Here is a 13,309-nt window from a genome sequence, read left to right as displayed (position 1 = left end):
GTTGCCATTTCATGAGTGTGCAAAATGTTAAATCTTGACATGTTTCACATCCATTTACTCAACATAACCTCATCTTTTATATTGCACCAAACAATTTGGTATTATATGTTTATGTGTACTAAAATGCATTTAAGTGTATTTTTTCCCGAAAATTTGCCTTTTTTTAACAGCTGTGCAAATATCATGCAACATAAAAAAATTGCAACAAATACAATTTTGTTCTCCATGGCCTCTCATTTCAGAAAATATATAATGTTTGGGGGGGTCTAGGTAATTTTCTAGCAAAAAAAAATGCTGATTTCATCAGGTAAAATTTACCTGAATGGCAAGTGATTAATGTGCTGCTGAATCCTCATTGTTCAATCAGTAGGCCAAGCTGTATAGTGAAGAAAACCGAGGTCACCGACCTAGCTGTGCTGTCTGTCAGTAGTGCTTGAAACACTAGATTGGCTGAAATCATTCAGCAGGCAAGACAGTTTACATATGTGCTTAACCTGCATGTAGCTCACCCACATAGTATGCCGCATAATGAGTACACCCTCTGAGTAACAATACCGTAAAGAAATGAACATTAGCAGCCCGCTAGCTCTAGACCGAGACCTACAATGCTAAGGATACCCCACAGAAACCAACAATCACCGGGCCCAGACTCTGACTCCAATCAGTAAATCAACTTAAAATGTAACAAGAACACCAAGGGGCACAGTGGTGACAACCAGTACATAAAACAACGAAACCTGTAGCTTTCCTCCAACAGGGCGCAGTTCTGAATAGGGGGTAATAGAAATACACATCCCATTTAAACCTTGTTGGGGGGCTTTGGTGAAATATCAGCGGTCTAAACCAACCCCTGAGTTCTTAATGTTGAGACAGTAAAAGGGACTGAGGACAGATTCCCCAGTCCCTTTCTCTGCAGCCTCAGTTCCACTGGACAGTGAATGAATAGGAAGTGCTCTGTGCTGAGCAGCTTTCTGTTCAATCACAAACTGAAACATAGTAAGCACAATGAGTGATTACAACGAGGTGGGCACTGCTGGTGCTCAGTGGAAGAACAAGGAGTGCGCTGATGTGGTGGGACAGGGGGTACTGGTGCTCAGTGGGGTGGGGGGGGAACTGTGCTCAGTGGTGGGACAAGGAGAGCACTGGTGCTCAGTGGGGGGGACAAGGTGACACCGGTGCTCAGTTAGGGGAGATGGGTTATCCAGGTGCTTAGTGGGGGAAAATGGGGTCCTGGTGCTTAGGGGGGCAGATTAAGGGTGTCCTGGTGCTTAGTAGGGAGAGATGGAGGTCCTGGTGCTTTGTGGGGGCAGATTGGGTGCATTGCCAGGCAATGAGGGAGGGGGGCACTGGTTTACAATACCTGGCTGCTTGATCCATCTGGAATCCTGTAGAAGAATTATCACCACTCTCACTGTTCTTTTCTGTTGATCTTTCTCCAGACAGATGCAGGAATAGGCCCTGGACCCTCTGGAGGGATGCCAGTGCAATAATAGCTCAGACTAATACTGCTTCCACTTGTAAACAAAGAGACAAAAGCAAAAGAAGACCTCTACTCAGTTCTCTGCCAGCTCTGACTGAGGACTCATCTATTGCAGAGCCCAGCAGAATAATCTAGTGGTGGAAGTCTTCCTTTGCTGCTACTCTTTGTTTACTTGGCTAAGCTGTCACTGCACTGGCATCCCTAACATCCCTCCAGAGGTGGTCACAGAAGTTCTGCTGTAATTTCTCTTATCAGCGTCCCCTACTTTTGGCCCTGCATCCTTCACTCAGGAAGGACTTGGAGTAATGAAAGTCAATAGGGACCTAATAAATGAGCTTGCTGAGAATTGCTGTCCCACAGCAGGTCGATTTGATCTAGGTATTATTTCAAAGTCTTTGTGCCAGTACTTGGCTACATGTGTATTCGCTTTTAATCTCAGAGCTCAGCTTTAGATTTATAGTTTGTTAGCCTTATTTTATTTATTGTTTGTGATATTTTAGTGTAGCAGGTTTTCCAGGCCTGTGGCCTGATGTGGGTCTGCCATCGGTACCAGTTACCTCTCCAGCCCATGTGAGCTGCGACCCTGGATGTGAGCACTGAGACATCGAAAACTCCGGCATCTTTGTTTGTTGTTTTATTTGATTTAAAGGGGACGGGAGAAGGGATTTGAGTGGGATACTCCTTTAGGCTTTAACTAGTGTGAGGGATTATCTCGGTGGTAGGCGTGGATGACCCTTTGGGGGGTGCGTTTTCACAAGAAGATAGCCGATAAGTGCTTGCAAACAACAGTTTGGTTTATTAATGCATTTTCTTCACCAGACTGCAAACGTCAAAAACAGCAAAATAAAATAAAAGACAAAATAAATCCTTGCCTCTGTGGGCGGCTACCTTCTCCCACTGGAACCTACCTAAGAGTCTGTCCCCAACCTACTGTTGAGCAGACTTGGCTGGTCATACAGCAGACTCTCAATAGTCCATGTTTAATCTCTTCATACAGCAAACAGTTCATTTAACATGTCCCTTTTCCTCTTCATATGGAACATGTCCCTTTGTCTCTTCACACTCTTCACATTGAACACAGTTCATTTGCTTGTCTCTCCACATAGCAAGCAGTGCATTTATTTCTTTCCACATAGAAATAGTTTCTCTTCTCACCTTGAGATGATCCAAGACCTTACTTTGAGTAGTCTTCACACTTGTTTACCCTCCTTAGCGCACATCACTTCAGGGGGTCTTCTCCCATGCTCACCAGCTTGTCGGGAGGCACTCATCTGTCTGTCCTCCTCTCCCAGCCCACACGGCGACAGGAGGCAGCAGTCCTCCTCCCAGGCTTCCTCAGCGTTGGGAGGCACACATCCGTCTGTCCTCCTCTCCCAGCCCACACGGCGACAGGAGGCAGCAGTCCTTCTCCCATGCCCACACGGCGTCGGGAGGCACACGTCTGTCTGTCCTCCTCTCCCAGCCCACACGGCGACAGGAGGCAGCAATCCATAGACTTCCTTTGGACAAATTATAGAGGCCTTCATTTCCTCATTCCGAACTGCTGAAGGCCTTTCAACTTCCTGCTGGCTAGCTCTGTAGCCAACCCCCCATATAGTAATTAGTGAACTTTCTAAATCAGGTGGAAATGTATCTCCTGCCTGTGACTACATTCCCAGATTTACCTGACTTCCTGTCACATACCCCCCCTCTTGTTTCAACCCTAGGGTTGGGACACAGTTTTCCAGGCACGCATGTGTCAGGCACTTCTCTTGACTCTCACTGATAAGCCTCCTAGTATCCTCAAGCTTCCGGATGAAACTGTTTCTGTCAGCTTCATTGACAGATTTCTCATAAATGCCACACAGTTTGTCTCTCATCTCATATACACATTCTTCCACTGCATTTTTGGCATCATTTTGCTCCTTCTCGTTTCTGTCATCTTCATTGACAGATTTCTCATAAATGTCAGACAGCTTGTCCCTCATAACCGTCTGTCCAATCCACCATGGAGGTCCGTGATCCATAGGCAACTCAATTAGGCTAGTCTTAATGTCTTCAACATTCTTGAGCCGCCTCTCTCTGCAATCAACAAATGATTTCCACAACACTTTGAGAACCTCTGCTTCACTTGGCTTTGTTCCAAGTAGGGACTCTTGACATCCCTCTGTGACTTGAGTTGCCTCTCCATACAGCTGTACACAATCATTGACTCTTTGTTTCTTGAGCTTAGCTTGCTCTAAGATGCTGTGCAGAGGGCCTTTCGTTTGCGACAACAGGCGGTCACACATTTCTTCAAAGTGACTGTTCCGTGAGAATTACCTACCCGTGAGAAAAACCTACCCCTCGTCACTTCCGGTACTCGGCACTGTATGTAATGCAGCGGGTACATTAAAACAGCTGTGCTGAAATACGAGTCATCTCCGTTCCTGTGCCTGTCACTTCCCTGCTCTCGGATAGTAAATATAAAAGCGGCGGCGGCTGTATGAAAACATAAATCACGGAGCCGAAAGCCGCTTTTATATTTACTTGCCGAGAGCAGGGAAGTGACCGGGACAGGAGCGGAGATGACTCATATTTCTGCACAGCTGTTTTATGTAAGCGCCAAGTCGGTAGGTTTTTTTCACGGTACAACGTGATCTCTTCATACTAGTGCGCATGCGCTCTAGTAAGCTCCTCTGTTCTTCCTTTAGGTATCCGGGGCTCTGAGCATGCGCACTGCTGCGCTGCTCAGCTGTTTCTGCCGGAAGTGACGAGGGGTAGGTAATTCTCACGGGGTAGGTAATTCTAACATTACAGTGACCCCTGTTCATTTTTCCAGCGACATCATCAACTTTCCTTCCACCAACATATGGGTCAAAGGCAACAACACAGTTGAACCCAGCGATCTGGGTGGTATCCATTATAGACCTCCTCTCTGCATCAGTGAAGAAGCATGGAACTGCAACACATTCTTTTACAGGTTTCTTCAATGCACTTTCTGCTGAACTATTTGACCGCTCAAGGTCACCTAGTTCCTTTTCTCTATCTGAATTCCACATGGAATGTATCTCAAGATCACGATCAAACTTCTGCCACCTGTCTTTCACCGGTTCCATTTTGGAAATATTCCCTGAAAGGCACTTATTCATTTGCTTCATGCTTTCACCAACAGCCTTAGTTTTCTCCACTAGGTGGCGTTTGCTTTTTTCTCCCAGATTTATATCACTTGCTTTAGTTTTCTCCGCTTTAGTTTTCTCCACTAGGTTTTCAGCCTGAACTGAGAAATCATCACATTTCTTACACAGCTCCTTTGTTTGCTGAAGTTCTAATGATACATTTTCCAATGCTTGAAGTTTTTGAAGGAACAGTTTATTCCAAAGGGGTGATTCAAGCCACAGGTCATCACATTTCTGAGGCTCACTCAGGACAGACCCCAAAACACTGATCCTTTTAAAAACTGCATCAGGCACACTATCCCCTCTTTGGGACAGATCCTCTGTTGCCTGTAATTCCTCTTCCAGTTCCTGCAACGGAATCTTCATCTCTTCTACTTGCTGTTCTAAGGCTCGCTTAGACTTTTCTAGCTCCTGAACGCTTTTCCCAACATCATCCTTGGAGCTGACCAATTCTTCCATTTCTGTACGCAGCTGTTTGTTAACACTTTCTAGTTCAACCTTACACTCTAGAACTTCCTCCAAGGAGCGAGCCAAGAACAGGGCTTTGCTCTCGTTATCACGCGCCTCTGCTTCTGCACGGTCGGGTCGCGTTCTTCTGCATACTTTGCAGACACAGTCTTCTCCTCACCAAGCATCTGATCAAACTTCTTTTGCACATCTTCAACACACTCTAATGAACCAACGCTTTCTTCCATGCGTTTGTTCATATCCGCTATCTGAGCTTGCAATGTTGCGACTTGCTCTAATAGGTTTTTCTTTGCTTCCTCCTCCTCTTTTAATTGTTCCAGGAAGCCATTTTTCTCATCTTCCATTTGGTTGAGCTTTGTGCTCAAACTCAGCCTTTGACACCTCTCTTCCTGTAAGAGTTCCTGCGTGTCTTGCAGCTGCGATTCCAAGATAGAAAAATCTTCCGCAATTTCTCTGGATTGAGAAAGCTGATTTGTAACATTGTCCAGCTCAACCTGCAGTCGGTTTGCCTTCTCTGACAACTTAGCACACAATCGGTCACCTTCTGACACTTTGACTTGCGATTCCTGCAGCTGTGCCTCTACTTTTTTTCTCTTGTGTTCAGCATCTCCTTCTCCCTGCATAAGAGCCTTCACCTCACTGGCTAGCATCTGGGAATAAGAATGTAATTCTGCCACACAGGCTTCTTTCTCCTTTAACTGCTGCTGGACACATTGGGCTTCACCTTTCCAACTTTCACAGTCTGCACGTAATTCATCTACCACATTGCTCAAAGTGGTGAGCTCATACACAGTACTCAGTAATTTAGCCTCTCTTTCACTTTTCTCGCTGTCGCTGAGAGACAATGTCGTTTTCAGAGCGACATTCTGTTCCTGCGCCTCCTGCAGGTCTATTTTTGTAGCTTCCAAAGACTGAAGACTTTTTTCCACTAGATACACACGGGACTTTCTTCAGAAAAATGTCTGTTAATGCTGTCCTGACGGCAGCCGACGCCAGCCAACGCTCACTGACTCTCAGAACACACACTGTGACTGAAAAGAAGTGCTGAATCCTCGACTTGGGGTCCAGAAGATCCAGGACTGAATATTGTAGAATTACTGACACTGCTGCACTGCAAAGTCACTGAATGCTCTCTCAGGCCGAACACTGGCTTGAGATAGTATTGTGTAGATTCCTGTATGACTGCAACTCTCAACTGAACACACTGTACAATTCAGGGCCCAAACTGCAGGCGCCCCTTTTAACCTTGAACTCTTCAGGGTCCACTGACTATGTACCCCCTCTCTCACTTCTGGGTCCTCAACCTAGGTACCCCCTTTCACTGCTAGCTGGCACTGGATCCCCAAACCTCTTCCGGAGTAGTCCCCTCTAACTTCAGGCAGACCCCCAGGGGCAATCCTCAGTACTCACGACCTGTGTAGGCTTTCCTGGGACTGGACCCCTCTGACTCTCCGCAGGTTCTCGGCTTAGCTAAGCACTCTCTGGATTCTCAGGCAACACCCTGAGATCCTCTTCCTCAGACAGGAGGAGAGACAGCCGTTCTTTCCCTCCTGGGACTCTGCTCCCAGCAAAGACATTGTGTCATGCGCCACCCCCAAACTTATACCCACTCCCAGAATCCTTTGCAGCATAATCTGCCTTCTGGGGTAGTTACAAGCCTGGATGTGTCTCCTGATTGTGTTTCCTCCACTGTCATATGAGAAGCCTCTCACAGGAGCCAGCGGGAAGACTCCCCCTTCAGCAGGCAGACCTGGAAACCATGACACCCTGACTAAAAATCACAGCCCTGCTGTTAGGCAGACAAGGCCCACTATACGTTTACCTAGCACCTACCTGTTGGGTGCTACACCAGTTTTATTTTATTTTTTTCAGCAGCCGCTGAGCCAGTTTAGAAGCATGAAAAAAATTTTGCAATTTAGGGATTAGCAATTCATCACAGCTTTGAAACATAACACTGATTTTTTCCCTTTAAGCATGAAAATGTGTAGCCTACAAAAAAAAAAAAAATGCTCTTTTGTATGTGACTAAACTCCGCCCACTCCCTTTTTATTCATTCAGTGTGTTTGGATCTTGGCATCTGCTCTCTCTCTCAGCAGCCTGCAGCACACAAGCCTGTAAACAAGCAGAATCATCACATCCTCTGCCCTGTATTGTCTTCCTGAAAACCAGTTACAGCCTCTCCTGCAGGTACGCAGTTTCCTCTGTAAAGAAATGTATTCTTGTTTTCATTTGATTTCCGGGGTGCAGATGTTTAGCAATCAGTATTGCCTAATTAAGTGGTTGTTACGCCATTTACTGAAGCAAAGAGTGATGCACGCAGAACACAGCAGTGTGACGCAACCAATCGGAATTAATATTTTATTGTACTAACAGTGATAAAGTGGAACCTAATTAGTTGTATTTTTTACATAGCTCTTTGCCTGATTGAATAAGCACCCTGATACTGACTACAGATGAATTTCACTTATTGTGAACCTGTTCTCCCTTTTTTAGGACCATTTAGGACCATTTTAGGAGAGTGATCCTGCCGCTAGCGTCAACTCGCCATCAACAGGATGGCTAACAGACCACTAACTTTTTCTTATAGATTTGCTCCCTCGCTAACTGGAAAAGTGAGATGTCACTCTCTTGTTGCTCTCTTGCTAGTGAGTGAAATTCTGAAGTGTTTTAAGTCAGTGAGGGAGTGATCCCATTAATAGAAGTAGTTTTTCTTGCCTGGGTGAATTTCTTGTCTGACATTGCCTTTAAATGTGAAAGTCCTTCTTAAGAGCTGTGATCTCAAGATGTGTGCCATTATCTGTATAAGCCAGAAAATGCCTCTTCTGTGCTCCTCTCTGATTTAGTTTCACTTTTTATTTCCTGTGGCTTGACCCATTAGCTTCATGGATTAGCTCTGCCAACTGCCATTGCAGTGTGCAGTGAGAATGACTCCCCGACTTGGAAAGGCACTTACACTGGATAGCTGGATGACAATCATGAAAGTTTGGTCCTAGTAAGAAAGTGAAACTAAATCTAAAAGCGAAAAAGGAATAAACAGATTGTGCTCTAATGTGAACTCAAAAAAAAAAAAAAAAAGAGAGTAAAATAAAATTAAAAATAATAAATAAAATAAAATTTAAAAATTTCAACAAAACAGTGTGCTCAAATTTTTTAAATTTTATTTTACTCCTTTTGTTTTTGAGTTCAAATTAGAGCGCGGTCTATTTATTCCTTTTTTATTAATAATCTTCTTGCTTTATGACACGCTGCTTAGATTGAAAAAAATTCCGTCTTTCTCCTCCTATCCCTCACCGTTCTACAGGGTTTGCATCTGCCACACGTGTAGAACCCTGGAAGGTGCAGGAAGGTACCCAATGTCCAAGGTGGATTTGGTACATTATGCACCAGTCTATCCCTCAGGTTGGGCGCCCTACGGTATACAAACCTTAGTTTGAGGGGTAAGATGCCTGCTAACACATTGTCTCGCAACAAGATAGGCCAGTGTTTCCTAATAATCCCTTCCAATTCCCTATAATTTTTATTATAATTAGTGAGGAAGACCATATGATGGTCTCCCCCTCCGTTAATGTTATCCCTAAGCAAAGTGGTTCTGTCTAAACTCAAAATTTCTTATTTGACCTCCTGTAACATTTGACTTTTCTGATAATTTCCTCATATTCCCATTTGCTAAGGAAGATGTTTGCCACACTGGGTGCATACTTTGCTCCCATAGTGACTCCTTTACGTTGACAGAAATATGACCCATCGTGCCAGAAGTAGTTGCTGCCCATGGCTAATTCCAGTGTTTCCACTATAAATGTCTATTGTTCCGCTTTGAGTTAGAACTTCTCTTTCAGGGACCATTTTATAGATCGTAACGCATCATCCTGGCCAATGTTAGTGTAAAGGAACTCCACATCCACAGTGGCCAGTATGATGTCCCCTACGGAGCTGGCTTCTTCTAACGTATTATTAAGTTTACTGTCCCTCCAATATGCTGGATAAGATTGGGCAAGGGGTTGTAATTAGGTATCCAAATATTCCCCAATCCTTGAGAATATAGAACTAATCCCGCTAATTATAGGTCTTCCCGGTGGTGTGGTCTGATTTTTATGGATCCTGGGGGTTTATTAGAGTGCTGGTAGCCTAGGTGCTTCCGGTACGAGGTATCTGAATTCTTTTTTTATTTAGAATACCCTTCTTGTGGGCTTTTTAAAGTAATTTCTATATTTCACTTTGGAATTACACTTTAATTTCCCATAAATTGTTGGATATTTTACTAGCCTATTTAGTTCTTTCTAATATTCCTCTTTTTTTAGAATGACAATGCCTCCCCCTTTGTCAGCTGCCCGTGTTACTACTTCCTTTCTCCTCTCTAACTCGTGTATACCTACCCATATATCTCTTTTAATTCTCTCTTGTTGTTGATTAATACTTTTAGGATCTTGTTCCACCATAGACTTAAATGTTTCCAAGAAATGGATAGCGGCCCCTTGAGGGGGTAAAGACAGATTTATTTTTTAATCTGCTATGTTGGTACTCCTCTCCATTACTAGGTAATCCTTTTATATTAAAGTGTTTCTTAATATTTAACTTACGTATACATTTCTGTAGATCACGCCATGAGGAGCATGTTTGTTTTCTGTTCCTTCTCCTTGGGATCACCCTAAGACACTATCCACCCTGTGAAGTAATCCAAACAGGAGGACAATTTGGGAATCTGCTCCTAGGTCACGGAGACCATTAAAGCCTGCTTTGATCCCTCCTGCCATAAGGTAGGAGGGATCAACATCGTTGGCTGAGTGGTAATTTCTTTCACATTGTGCACGAAGGGTGCTGTCACCACTATATTGAAGATATATCTTCACTACGCATTTGATATATTTTAAATTGATTCCCTGTTGGACAATTTTCACTGGACAGTATTTTATAATTTTCTTAATGAGCACCATGGTTTTATGGGGTTAAACTATATTTTTTGCACGAGCACTTTATATTTTTAAACAGTATAGCATTGCTAGCACATATTATATTTGACAAAAGGTTATATACGTGGATGATTGCGTACTTTCATACATTTGTTGTGTAAAAGCTTTAAGTACATCTCCATTGCGGTATTATACTAAGTATTTCATAATGAGCTAGTATGAGATGCAATTGGTATAATAATGAGCTAGTATGCAATGCGATGCATACTAGTTCCTAATGCCTTTGTCTTTCAGGTTATTCTTTTTTAATTTTTTGGAGGTTTACAACCTCTTTAAGTACACAATGACCCCATGAAGAATGCCTGTTACAGAGGGGCCCTCCTAGAATCCTTTTGCAAGAAATGTAAAATGTGTGACTATCACTTTTCTTTGTCTTCTTCTTTTTGTTTTTTCTTTACTTGTTCTCTTTATTCCCCTCTCTTCCTTCCCCCTTTTTACTTATTTTTTTTCTGATGCATTATCCTTAGTTGGACCTTTAGCCTTGTTTTAAGGTTACTGGCAAAGTTTTGCATATGACAAATTACCTTAACAGAGTTGTAAAGTCACAAGGTTTTCTTTATCCAAATGCATTCTATCCATTAAGATAAAAAGCCTTCTGTGTGCAGCAGCTCCCCTCAGCCCCCCTATTACTAAACCTGAGGTCCCTCTCTGTCCAGCGATGTTCATGATTATCTCAGCCATCCAAGGTTCTCTCTCCTGATTGGCTGAGACACAGCAGCGGGGCCATTAGCCACTGCTGCTGTCAAAGTCAGCTAGCCAATCAGGGGAGAGAGGGGGCGAGGCTGGGTCAGGGCTCAATGTTTGAATGGACTCAGGGAGCTGTGACTCAGCTCGGGTGCCCCCATAGCTAGCTGCTTGCTCTGGGGGCACTCGACAGGAGGGAGGGGGCAGGAACACAGAAGAGGGACCCAAGAAGAGGAGGATCTGAGCTGCTCTGTGCAAAACCAACTGCACGGAGGAGGTAAGAATAACATGTTTATTATTTTTATGGGGAGAAAAAAAACGCGACTTTACCATAATTTTAAGAGATAAGATATTGATATCTTTGGATTTTCTTTGTTTTTTTTTTTCATTGATATCTGGATAGAGATATAACTCCACTGTTTTTGGTACCATAGAGATTTCACTTGGTCGACCACTTCTCTTACCTACTTATGGACTGTCCATGGATTCATAGCGAAACCCTTATCTTCCGTCCAATAATGTCACCAGCTTCCTATTGTATACTGCCAGTATCCTATTGTATACTGCCTATGTTGACAGTTCTATTTTGCACTAATTTGTGCTACTTAACAATGTTCTTTCTTTTTTTTTCAAAATCTTTAAAAAAAAAAAAAAGATTGACACAGAAATGCGTGACTAATCCATTATAGGATTAGTTCATGCAAAACTGATATTTCAGGTTTTGGTAAATATTGAAGTGTTAAACCAATATACAGTTACATATAAAGTAATCTTTGAACAGAGTTCCTGAGTCCGCAGCCTGCACACCTATTGTGGCTATCATATGTTTTCTGTGCGCCAAAATGCATGAAAAGTGCGCAAAAGCGTGTGTTGTCAAATTCACATTTTGCAACTCTTGCTGTTGGATTATCCAAGATATATACTGTAAGAAGCCAGAGGGTGACTAAGGTCCTCAGGTTCAAAACAAATTCACTAAAAGGATATCTAAATGCAAGTACAAAAATTGTATATAATGCACTGCTTCTTCCCAACCCCTAGATGTGGTAAATGCATTCCTTTTTTTTTAGGATTTTACCCTTGATTTTCACTTGGCAATCCAGTCAGTAACACGCTTCCTGTCCTAGGGTTACAATTATTATTATAATTGTTATATAGGCTTTATATAGAGCCAACAGTCTAAGCACTTTCAAACAAAGCTCACTTACTGTACTGTAGCTATGGAGGAGCAGTGTTGTCACTCTAGGACAAGACTACAGAACACCTCCCCCAATCCTCACCACCATAACATAGGGAGGAGGTTAAGCATTCTGATGAAGTGAACTGGTCAGGGCTGATAATACACTGCCTGGCCAAATAAAAAGTCGCCACCTGTAATTAACTAGGCAACTATCTAAACTAAGCATGCAGTAACTATCTCATTGGATAATTACCGCATGTGCCCAAAGAATGAGGTCAGCTGACTACCTGAATATACTGAATGACCAGGTTATTCCATCAATGGATTTTTTCTTCCCTGATGGCACAGGCATATTCCAAGATGACAATGCCAGGATTCATCGGGCTCAAATTGTGAAAGAGTGGTTCAGGGAGCATTTTCATATATGGATTGGCCACCATAGAGTCCAGTACTTAACCCCATTGAGAATCTGTGCTGGAGAAGGCTTTGCGCAGTGGTCCGACTGTCCCATCACCAATATCTTGGTGAAAAATAATGCAACACTAGACAGAAATAAATCTTGTGACTTATCGAAACTTATCGAAACAATGCCACAGCGAATGCGTGCCGTAATCAAAGTCAGCAAAATATTAGTGTGACCTTTTTTATTGGTGGCGACTTTTTGTTTGGCCAGGCAGTGTATTACTTAACCACTTCTGGACCGGAAGGATTTGCCCCCTTAATGACCAGGCCATTTTTTGCGATTCGGCACTGCGTTACTTTAACTGCGGTCATGCGACGCTGTACCCAAATAAAATTTACGTCCTTTTTTTCCACACAAGCAGGGCTTTCTTTTGGTGGTATTTGATCACCTCTGCAGTTTTTTGATTATGCACTATAAACAAAAAAAGAGCGACAATTCTGAAAAAAATAAATAATATTTTTCACTTTCTGCTTTATAACATTCCCAATAAAAAAACTGTAAAAATCCAATTTTTTCATAATTTTTGGCCAATTTAAATTTTGCCTCATATTTTTGGTAAAAAAAAATCCCAATCAGTGTATTTTGATTGGTTTGCGCAAAAGTTATCGCGTCTACAAACTAGGGGAAAGATTTATGTCATTTTTATTTATTTATTTTATTTTACTAGTAATGGCGGTGATCAGCAATTTTTAGGGGGACTGTGACATTGCGGCGGACAGATCGGACCCCTAACTGACATTTTTTACACTATTGTGGGGACCAGTGACATTACTACAGTAATCAGTGCTAAAAATATGCACGGTTACTGTAATAATGACACTGGCAGGGAAGGGGTTAGCACTAGGGGCGATCAAAGAGTAAAATACCTAGGGGGTGATTCTAACTGTGTGGGGGCCAGACTTGGTGGACGGAAACCGGGCTCCTGTGTTTCAA

General features: G+C 42.9%; 1 protein-coding gene across 1 annotated transcript in view; it reads left to right on the top strand.

Moving 5' to 3' along the window:
* The first annotated feature begins 7,141 nt into the window (after positions 1-7,141).
* Positions 7,142-13,309, top strand: part of LOC309554052 (dihydrofolate reductase-like) — a 100,432-nt gene continuing 94,264 nt past the window's right edge. Inside the window, exon 1 of the mRNA XM_082255576.1 lies at positions 7,142-7,272. The gene's annotated coding sequence lies outside the window, so the exon portion shown is untranslated. The remainder of the gene's footprint in view (positions 7,273-13,309) is intronic.

The sequence above is a fragment of the Pelophylax lessonae genome (genome assembly GCF_965119305.1).
Source record: "Pelophylax lessonae genome assembly, chromosome: 4".
In the NCBI taxonomy this organism is placed as follows: domain Eukaryota; kingdom Metazoa; phylum Chordata; class Amphibia; order Anura; family Ranidae; genus Pelophylax; species Pelophylax lessonae.
The sequence above is the reverse complement of the archived record's forward strand: the minus strand, read 5'-3'. Positions and strand labels throughout refer to the sequence as shown.